At 44.7% G+C, this 11,479-nt stretch overlaps 1 protein-coding gene across 1 annotated transcript in view; it reads right to left on the minus strand.

Annotated features, from left to right (window-relative positions):
• Window positions 1-9,229, minus strand: part of lhfpl2a (LHFPL tetraspan subfamily member 2a) — a 38,805-nt gene extending 29,576 nt beyond the window's left edge. Inside the window, exon 1 of the mRNA XM_010878106.4 lies at window positions 8,845-9,229. The gene's annotated coding sequence lies outside the window, so the exon portion shown is untranslated. The remainder of the gene's footprint in view (window positions 1-8,844) is intronic.
• Between the last annotated feature and the right edge of the window lie 2,250 nt (window positions 9,230-11,479).

Below are 11,479 nucleotides of genomic sequence, written 5' to 3' on the forward strand. Positions count from 1 at the left end.
GCCTGGAGGTCAGAGAAAGACCACTGTGTTCTCTGATAGACTTAACATGCAGACATACGAGGAGGTATGTAGGTCACACACACACACACACACAGCTAATAACTGTCTGGTATCAAGGGATAGCAGGTTAATACTCCTGGACTGGACTTGGGCCAACACTGGCTGTTCAAGGAGGTTTCAACTATTGGGCCAGACACATGACCTCCTTCTTCTGCCTTCCTGGTCCATGAGAATCTTCTTGCATTTTTATTTTATAGTTTTCAGCAGAACCCGGCCAGTACTCCGGCTGCAGTATAACAGACAATTTCTCCTGGGGAGTCGGGTGGCTTTACAATAACGAGTCCATAATGGAGCCTGTAATGTCCTTAATTGTCTAAGGAGCAGAAGATCACAGATGTTTACAGAAGGGGGCGACAGCTAACCGCCAGCCATAAGACTCAGTACCTTTACTGACTAATGATGTCAGACGACAGAGAGAGCTGAAGAAGGCTGGAGGAGAGATAACAGTAGGGCTAGAACAGAAGCAGAAAGATGGACAGCAGAGCCGGGGGGGTCAAGAGACAGAAGGACAAGTTGGATAGAACCAAAGAACCAGTCAAGTCTGTCTGTCCATCTTCCTTCAGTTTCATTTTATTTGGACACTGTGTTTGGTCAAAAGTTTGTGCACCTTCCTTGGTCCTGGGGTAATATTACCGCCCCCCCTCCCCACTCTTCCCGACCTCTTCATCAAATCGAAAGATTACAAGTATTTGAGCACACCCCGTTTTACCCGCGCAAAAGAAACGGTTTAATGGGCCACGTGACTGAGGTGTACCGTGGCCTTGAGGACGTTCCACAGGTACAGAGAGAATGACAGAGGGGCTGAGAGGTGAGCGAGGTAGGTGAGGGCCGGGCAGCGCAGCGCAGAATGTTGGGCTCCATGCGAGAAGCTCTGGAAGATGGATCACAGAGGTCTGACCTTCCTACGCTGTGCTGGATCAATGTGAAACAAAGAATCTCCCTCCCTGCATATTTTTGCCCCTTTCCCTTCTTCATTTCTCTCTCTCTCTACTCCTCTCACTCTATTCTTCCTCTCTACAGGCTACTCTTTATCCTTTCTCCATCCTCTTTCTCTTCCTGTAATGACAGCAAACATCCCTTATCCACTGAGATAAGCCTGGATAACAGCAGCAAACAGTCACAGACGTTTTCCGTCTCCAAAGGTAACCCAACACAAACAAACACACTGTCTTGGGGCCAGCCTCCTTTAGGAAGACGTTACACTAAGCAAGCAGCAAGCACTGGCAAGAAGCCTGTCTGCAAGCCCTTAGAAGCGAAGTTATAGCCAGACTGAAGACAGAGATTGACTGCCTTACTCTTTCACATACCTCTGATGGCTACAGATATGGTGGAGCCCCTCAGCTGGCCTAGTAGCACCACTGTAGAATACTGGAATGGTAAACTGACTGGACAGAAGACTAGAGGAGGGGGGGCGAGGATGAGAGCGAGGGCAGGGTGGAGGAGAGAGGGGGATGAGGGGAGGGGAAGTTGATTTTGAGGTGAAGCTGATGAAATCGCGCAAGTTAGTGTTTGTTTAGTAACTGAAAGTGTCAGAGCCGGGCTGCCAGTACACCACCTGAGATTTCATCAAACCCCTTCAACTGATTAGGAGTGCAGAGACGCTCTGCTGCTAAGACAACTCTTCTTCAGGATTCCAGCTACATAAAATGAGTGTTGTATTCATAAGAGAGGGATATGGGTCTGGGGCCTTGGGACATACTGCTGTTTTATGTGGGTTTAACAAGACTTAGGATCATTGCCAACAATCACACTGCATCTGCCTCTGTCTTCATTGAATTGTGTGTCCTTGTTTAAAAGCTCACTGTGTGTCCCGGGGGCAGTCGTACATGAAGAATCAGACACAACAAAAACAAGTACCTAGCTTCCGGAAAAAAAAAACTAAAGGATATGTAACATGGAAAATTTGACCTGAAGGGGGAACGTCCCGTCACCGGTCCCAACAAGGAGAAAGCACATGAAAAATAAAACGTACGCAAATGTAATACCGTATTTCCGTTTTTAATTCTTAACTAAATTGGCAAAAGCATGGAAAAATGTGTATTTGCTTGGTCATTATGACAAATTGTGCATAGATGGTTAAAGAAACATTTCATTTAATCCAATTTAGAAAAAGGTTAAATTGCACTGTTTTTGTGTGTAGTCCTCTGGGTGTGGTAACGTTACATCCCACCCGTGTCCAGACCAGTATAAAACCTTTCCAGTCAGCTACAGCGGAAACAGCAGACTATTTCTCAGTATTCCACACTGTTAGCCTGGCGCTACATCACCAAACACTGGCTTGTACTAAACATTTATCTGGTGTCCACACCTTTTAAGATGACCAGCCGGGCATGTTCAATCAGAGGTTTTTTGGAAAATCCTACCTCTGAATACTGTTTGCTTTGCAAATAAAGTGTTATGTTTGGACTAATTTGCAATATCATAATTTTGCTTTAATGTTCTATGCACTGATGGAGCCTCTGTGTGCTGATGGGGGGGGGGGAAACTAGAAAACTAGTTACTAGTTACAAACGAGAAACATATTAGCATAATCAATGGAAAGTAATGTGTAACAAAAACACAGAATGTAATAGTTCAATACGATGGAAGACAGGGTTGTATTGCCCAGACACTTTCACACTGAACTGTGCCGAGTGTGTGTAAGCCATTATAACCTACTGAGTTAGAGACCTTTTTTACTAACACCTAACTAGCAGACCCTGATTAGCATTTGGAAGTCACTCATCTACCTACTAAGGCTTTCAAAGTTAACTGAAATACTGGACGGCTTGAACGAGCCCGTCTGGAAGAGGGCAGGTCTTTAGCACAGTGTACAGGGCAGCAAGAAGAGCGGAGGATAAAAGGAGGTAGTAGGATATAAACAGACAGGCAGAAAGTGGGAGATGGGTGAGGGAGACAGAGAGAGGGAGGACAGGGAGAGAGACATTTTTTAACAATACTTTATTGCCACAAACTTGTCAACTAACACAACAAAATACAAATATACACTAGTACAATAAGAAAAACAATTCTAATTCTGAGAGCCAGAGATAGAGAAGGACACAGAGCGAGCCAGAGATAGAGAAGGACACAGAGCGAGCCAGAGATAGAGAAGGACACAGAGCGAGCCAGAGATAGAGAAGGACACAGAGCGAGCCAGAGATAGAGAAGGACACAGAGCGAGCCAGAGAGAGAGAAGGACACAGAGCGAGCCAGAGAGAGAGAAGGACACAGAGCGAGCCAGAGAGAGAGAGGGACACAGAGCGAGCCAGAGAGAGAGGGACACAGAGCGAGCCAGAGAGTGAGGGACACAGAGCGAGCCAGAGAGTGAGGGACACAGAGCGAGCCAGAGAGTGAGGGACACAGAGCGAGCCAGAGAGTGAGGGACACAGAGCGAGCCAGAGAGTGAGGGACACAGAGCGAGCCAGAGAGTGAGGGACACAGAGCGAGCCAGAGAGTGAGGGACACAGAGCGAGCCAGAGAGTGAGGGACACAGAGCGAGCCAGAGAGTGAGGGACACAGAGCGAGCCAGAGAGTGAGGGACACAGAGCGAGCCAGAGAGTGAGGGACACAGAGCGAGCCAGAGAGTGAGGGACACAGAGCGAGCCAGAGAGTGAGGGACACAGAGCGAGCCAGAGAGTGAGGGACACAGAGCAAGCCAGAGAGAAAGAAACAGAAAGAGAGGGGGCGGAACAGAGGGAGGTGAAAGTGAGACAGAGAGGAGGTACCAAACGAGAAAGACAGACTTATGGCACTGGCAGTTGGTTTGTGACTGGGACATTATGACGTTGGCTGCCCTAAGCCTTAGCTGCTGGTGATAATAATTGGTAATGGCTTGCCAATTCAAACTGAAGTGGGGTAGTCATGGAGACGGGAAAAGCCAGGTCCAAAACTGGGAGGGACATTACAGTCATTGTTAATTATCTGGCCTCAGCACTACAGGAGTCTTTTCACTAAGGCCCAGCACCTAAACTAATTTTTAGCTCAAAAATAATTAGCTCAGCGCTTGATTACACTTTTACAGAAGGGTGGGGCTGATTTTGGTACCAACAGTCAAGTACTTCTATATTATAGATTTTAAAAAGCATTCTTAGCACAAAGTCTGACTAACCGTTACAATCATGTCATATTTAACACCAGAATAAAACCCAACACAAAGCACATTGTCAGATACACACCATGGTATAATCTCCTTATCGCCAGGTGCAGAGGGCCAGGTGCCTCTGATTGGCTGTAATCTCTCCTTATTAACATACAGCTGTGTAGCTGAGGCCTGGGTCACTTGAGTTCCAGCCAATCAATACTCAAACTCCAAACGTCTGCTGTCACGGCAACCTTAGGATGCTTGAAAGGATCATTCTACAAGGAACTCGGAATCCATAAAGGAAAGAATGTCCTTTGTTCTCAAGTGTCAGTGGGCAGAAAGTGAACCAGTTTGAGTGAATCATTGGACAACGATGCTTGTTGGCACAAACAGCAGATCTGCCCAATACTTTCCATGCAAGGTGGAGATGCAAACAGCTAACATTAAACTAATTTCTATGATGGGCCAGCTGAGAAAGGCTCTATGTCTGGCTTTCCCTGGTTCCCCTGAAAGTGAGCCATCAAAAAGCTACAACGGGACAAAACCTCAACCAACACTACTCCCCTTGTTTAGCCAGACAGAATGGAACCACACTGGCCCTTCGTCCTAACCTCTTCACCCCTGTCTTAACCTCCTCCATCCCTTTCTCACCCCCTCCCCAACTCCTCCCTAATCTTCACCTGTCACTTCCTCCAGGCCATCAGTCTCTTTACATTATGGTATATTTCCTGAGTCAAAGTACTCAAACAAAGTAAAAGGAGAAAAATCACCTGAGAGAATTTCCAGAAAATTTAGGACATCTGTCTAGTTACCGAAAAACAAGAAATTTGGTTCAAGACAATAATAATAATAATTATTATTATTATTCCCATAATTGGTAAACCAAAAAAAGTGGTATGCTTAGCAGCAGGCTAGTGACAAGAATGGACAGGAGTGGGAGTGGTTTACTTATTCTTAGGGAGACAGAAGGTCAGACAGCAAGAGAGATGGAGTGGGCAGTTCTTTGTTATTGTGTGGGCTCCACCCTGCTGGTTTCTCAGTAAATGGACCAGGCTGGAGGCCGGTATGGGGCCAGTAGGGGGTCGGGCGTGTCTGTTGTACCCCCAGCAGAGCCTCTTCTCTGAGAGCCACACAAGCCCAAAGGACAGTGAGGGAGGAGGAAGAATGTGTCGGAGTATAACAGAGTGAAACCTGAAGTACACTCAGGCGAGAGAAAGAGAGGAGGGAGAGATTACCTCCAACCCTGCCTAATCTTATCTGTGTGCATGACTGCCTGATAGTAGGGAGACAAATGTGTTATTCCCATTTCAATCTAGGTCTATTCATTGCCATGATGATCTAGTGGAGTTGATACTGAACGAAGGTTGTGAAGTCAAGAGAAACTATTACATTTCTTTACACCATCTTGGAAAACACCATCACGTGAAAGGTTTCACCTTTTGACCTTTTCCACAGTAGTAGTCAGTCATATTACATAATTATTCCCAAACATAGATTCACATAAAGACAGACACAAACGAGAATAGTAGTCATCCCCTCCCTATTATCCTGCGTCTGTCCTTTTCCAGAGCTCTGAGAGACTTTTCCAGAAACTATTATGAGAGCAGCCATCTCATCTCCCAACAGTCTGTAAAGGCTGTTTTTAGTTCAATCACAAAGTCTCATATGGGGTTCGGGAGGCTGGGACGGGAAAACAGAACATAATGTGACCCAGTTGGAGTCAGTCAGTGGGTCTGTTCCACCACGGCCTCCTCAGTCACTAAGGCAGTTTTGGTGGCAATCGAATGATTCCCGGAAACAGGACAGGTTCAGAAATCTGAATTTGTGTGGTACATTGATTAAAGCACTTCCTGAGGTTGGTCATTAATAGGCTTCTAGTGGACCAACTGGCACACCAGAATCGAAGAATATCACAGAGAGGGGTGGAGAAAAGGAAAAAAGAGTCTATGTCAAAAACAGATGTTTCAGTGAGTCAGTGAAAGTGAAGAAAAATGTTTTCCTCGCCCTCCTGCATCTGTAACACTTTAGTCTGAAGCTAAATGATGCAAACATTGGTTAGATGCTGACCAGTACTGCAAAGCAGCAACTCTGTCTTTCTGATGACTGAGTAAAAGCACCCCCCCTCAAGCAATATACCAATTCTAAACTACCAACACTGGAATGGTAAAAGATCCTTACCAAGAAGCCTTGTTATCGGGTGTATCTAGTCTAGTAGTGGGGTCCTGTGGTGCCAAATTGAATAGCAGATGTTGGGCCTTGCCTCCACAACACAACCTGACCTCTGACCCCACAGCCTCCATTTTAATCAGGCAATTTCACAGGCCTGTCACACCAAGCCTGTGGTCTGGGCTCCACTTTCACACACACACTGATAGAGAGGATATCTGATTTCAGCTAAAGGCCTGCTCCAAATGTTGACGTTATCATAATTATCAGAGCAAAAGTTTATATTTGAAAAGGACCCGACCAATGTAGGCATCAGAAGGTGTACGGCACCAAGCCTCCCAACTGAAAGAGTCTTTAATAAGCACTGGCATGCCAAAAAGGAACATTGACGAAAGCTATAAACTGAGGTCAGGAGATCGGGCTGATGACACACACATGCAGACGATGTCATCAAAGCCCAGAAAATCTGATGTTTGGAGAGCAGACTATGTGGTCTTTATGAACTGGTTGCCAGTCAAATTCATAGAGGTTTTATGTGACGCTAAAACAATCGCCAACTCAACCCACTGCACCAGGCAGCCTGAAAAAGAAAAAAAAGACACCAGAGGCTGGTAAGGTTTTTTCCACTCTTTGATAATTCACCATTCTGTTTTAGAAGAAAACAACATTAAATAACTTTTTAGAAGAAACTGTTGCACTCCTAGTCTGCCAACTCAACCAGCAGGAGGAAGTGTGTATTTTCCCCCTTTTCCTGAGGCCAGAGCTGTAAAGAGCAGAAGAGAGAAGCCTTCTCCAGCCGGGCTGTAATGATTGAAGCATGTTTTATTCCAGGCTTTTTATTGGTCCAAACACAGAGCCCTGGGGGACACCACTTGCTTTGGCCCTGCAGCTCTAATCACTGCCAGGGGTCCAGCCTGCCTGAACCAGCCCGCCTGACAAAGGCTGCCATCTTTATCCCCAGATACAAAGTCACCCATTTCAATGCCATTAAACTTCAAAACCACAACCAGGTAAAGATGGTAGTAGAAAGAAATTGGGTCAAATAACTGGAGTGGGACGGAAAGTGTCACATTGCTGCCTCTGTGACATTGCCTGTGCAGCAGTCTGCCACTGCCATGCATTCATAGTTGGCTACGAAAATGCTATAAATGTTAAATATTTAGCAATTCTCACTAAAGTTCCTGTAACTGAATGGATATTGATTTCCTTCATGCTCACTGCGATACACAAACACTGCTAGCATGGCTTGAGCCTTTGGACAACAACATCCATTCGCTTTCAACACATTGCCACATCGACTATTCACAAAATCTGTTTTTGTTGTAGCATTCCGGTATGAATTCTTTAGACAATCAATGCAGAGATTCTGAGTGCAGAGTCAGGGGCTGGCTAACAAAGAAAAGGGGAGGGGCCAGGCTGGCCTATATAGGAGATGTCATATATGAGATGGTTTTCATGTGCTCAAAACTACTTATCCAGAACATTACAAAGTTGACAATACAGGGTCCCAATGGCTTCACCTTATTCTGTAATATAATATTTATTACCCTGAGGCCTATCCCACAAGTAGGCTTAAATGTGTGTTGTGATCACAAACACACAGACTGTTTTCAGGTTGTTGGTTTGAAGGAGAGGAAGGCGGGAGGTGTCATAGCCAAAAAAAACTCTAGCAGGTTACATCTTTTGTGACCACCTCAGAATCATGAGCCCTCATGGGAATGACATGTCGTCTTCTCCTGAGACACATTCAGACAAGAATTAGTGATTCATTTTGACAGGTCTACATTAAAAATCCATGTTGATCAAAACGTCAAAGTTGGGAGATCCATCTGGACCTTTGCAATCAGCCAAACTGAACGATGCATCGGCCAAAAAGAAGACTACTTTTCAGACATTCTGCTTGACCGTAATTATTCCTAAAATATTGCAGGTCAACATGAAAAAATCGAATTTGTTCAAAATATCAGAGCTCACTCTGGACCGTTGAAGTCAGGTAAACCTGCCCAGGGTCTAGGTCAGCGAGAAAGGAACGAGTTTCGCCTCAGCCCCATCTGGATTGTTCAGATCATGAGATGACTGACTGTAACACAGCAACCCATTCGTCATTTTAATAAAAAGTAATTCATTATGAAGGCAACTGATTCTCGCTTGCCTTACTATTGATGTAATTTTTTCAAAGGACATTTGACAGATGTGGAGCTCCAAAAATAGCTTATTTAGACTTAAACATAATACAATAGTAAAAACACGATGGTAAAGGCAACAGCGCGGACTCAATGTTATAGAAAAAGAAGCGGAGTAGAAAGTGCAACGTCGGCCTGGCAAACTCAATTTAGTTGCCTTTACTGCCACGAGTTTCCCCTTTCCGCGACGTGAAAAACGCCGAACCAGCAGCTTTCAGACAAATGAAAGCAATTTGTACGGAAACAATACAAAAGTATGTTCGGCTTTGTTTAATTTTTTTTTTAATGAAAAACTAATAATACGCATAAATGAAGAGGAATAAATGTCGCAAAAAGCGGAGTGAATGGGAAAATAAATAATTCAGTACTTACGGATAGGTTTTCCAAGTTGTGCAAAACGTCTAGCGGTGGTTGAGCAACTTAGAAGACAAAATCCAACTGGCTGAAATGAGTATCGTGAAACCCGCTATCTTTGCGTTAGAAGTTCTTTCTTGATAACGCGGTGTGTTGTCTTCTACCCACACGCTTCCTCTGTCCAAGTGTCTTGTCTTCCTCCCCCACGCTTTCTCTCTGACCACGGATGAGGCGCGAGCGGTTCCCCCCCCCTTCCAGCCAGCCTACATTTGGGGGCGAGTGACGTTATTCTTGAGTTACTTTTAATTTCTCTCGCCCTCCTGTGTTATAATTCTGAACAGTGATTTAACATGCATACAAGTTCACAATCCTTTGCCAGAAGATGTTTAAGAGGAATTATACTGTCTTCTGTGACCATGTCACCACCATATGTTCAAACATGCCCTCCTAGATTATTCCATGACACATAGACCTACTTACCATATCTCTTCCGCCATGCACACTCCTAAGCTAACCAAGTTTACTGTACTTCGTCAGTCTGAGTACAGCAGTTCCCCAGTCTTAGTTGTGTGATCAAATGCAGAATAAAGTAAAATACAAGACAAGTTCTAATGTCATTAGGAACATTTGTTTTCAATAGTTTGCATTCTTCAAAGGAGACTGTCGATTCAAAGGTAATAGCCCTACTGCATAAAAGGCAAAAGGGATGGCCTAGTTGATCATATTGTGGCAATATTAATATTTGGACTGCACCATCTCTCCCATTCACACAAAGCCAAGTACTACCTATTGTTTGGCGTTCTACTGAGAATGACTGGAGATGGAGCCCATTCATAGCTGATATCAGGGTAGTGAATAAGTCCTATTGGAAAACAGGAATAGGGAGAAACAAGAGTTTTTGTTTGAGTTAACTATGTTTAGTTTACAGGATAGTGGGGCATGTTGAATAGTGTTGTGACTAAAGAAGAGGACAACTGGTGCCAGAAACTCCAGCAACTCTCATGACTTCAACTTCCATTAGATTTAAGTAAAGCTGAGAAATGGGTGAAGTTAGTGTAATCAACAAGGAGGTTGGTGAAAACTTAATTTTAGTGCAAAAATACATATGAGCTTATAAAGGCCAAGTGTAGGTAAACAAATTCCCTGTTTGTATATATATATATATTTCTATACTATAAGATTTGGAAAATGTATTTACAAAGACTGAATGGGGTTTTAATACAAAACCAACTCATACTTAACATGACCAGTTTCTCTCTCTTGGTAACAGCATGGTGCTTGGAATGCACAGGTTGTGGGTTCAATTCCCATGGTATGCCAGTATGAAAAAATATGCGTTCAGTGCAATAAGTCCCTCTGGATAAGAGTCACAGCTCATGGGCAGCAGATGGGCCGGTCTCACAGATTTGGTTTAGTGCAGGACAAAAAAATAAAGATGGAGTTTTCCAGTGACCCTGAATTTTCAGTCCTCAACTATGAGTAACCTGTGTCCATGAAACTGTCCCTATATGTAACTTTTGATGCAAAACGAAACAAACACAGTCACACTTGAAGGGCGTTCTTGACACAGTTCCCGGGACGGTACTGAGATAAGGGAAGTGTTCTGTCTCCAGCTCTGTTTGTTTACCGCTGAACCAAGCCGTTATGTTTTTATTATGACTACACACACGCACACACGCGCACGCACACACACACACACACACACACACAAGTTCCTAAACTTGTAAGGACATTAAAAGGAAAAATGTAATTCCCATTCAAAATTATATTTTCCCTAACCCAGAATCATTACCCTACATCATCTAAACCAAACCTTAACTCCAAACCATTACCTTAAAACAAAGTCTAAAATACCCCTTTTTTTTAACCAATGAGTATCAGCCAAATGTCCTCGGTGACAGATTTGCCATGGATTACTATAGATGTGAGGACATCTGGTTCTCACTAATAATACACATACACACCCGGGACGGTACTTCTCCTAAAGCCTGAGCCCTGGTCATTTCTCATACTGTACATAACAGTGGGTATAGCTGTGTTTGTGTGTAAACCTGATGGATCAATACGTCGTCTCTGGTGTGGGGGTGCGATGAGCGCTTGGATTTCACCTGGCCTGCGACACGCCGGCGCTCAAGGTCCAACACATTCCTGACTGCCTTGGTCAGTAGAAGGACTTCTAATCTGTTTTCACAGGCGGGCACGCTGCACAGACACACACAGTGACACGATCCTGTTTGGAATTCCTTCCCAGTCTGACTTCTCAGTTCTCCGTCTCTCTCACACAGTGAACTTCCCCAAGGCGGTGGATTCCATCCTAGTGGACATTCCGGAATGGAATCAAGGGGCGGCAGGCAAGCAGGCGAGCGGCACACATTCTATTCTGCATGAAGTCACCATGGAAACATCCGAGTCTGACACTGATGGGGCCAGCGAAGGCCACTGTCATATCTATCAGGGGCATCGGCGCTGAAGAGGGATACAGCGGCTGGCTGAGAGTTTGCCACAGCTGATAAAACAAAACGTGAGGGGTAGGCCTATGTCAGAAAGAGAGCCGCAGTGTGTGCGGTTAGTGTTTGTGCATACTGTATGCGGGTGGGTGTGGTGATTGTGGGTGTCGGGTTAAATATATCAGAAGCAGATGACTCGGTGAGGT

This window comes from Esox lucius, chromosome 14, assembly GCF_011004845.1.
Source record: "Esox lucius isolate fEsoLuc1 chromosome 14, fEsoLuc1.pri, whole genome shotgun sequence".
Taxonomy (NCBI): Eukaryota; Metazoa; Chordata; class Actinopteri; order Esociformes; family Esocidae; genus Esox; species Esox lucius.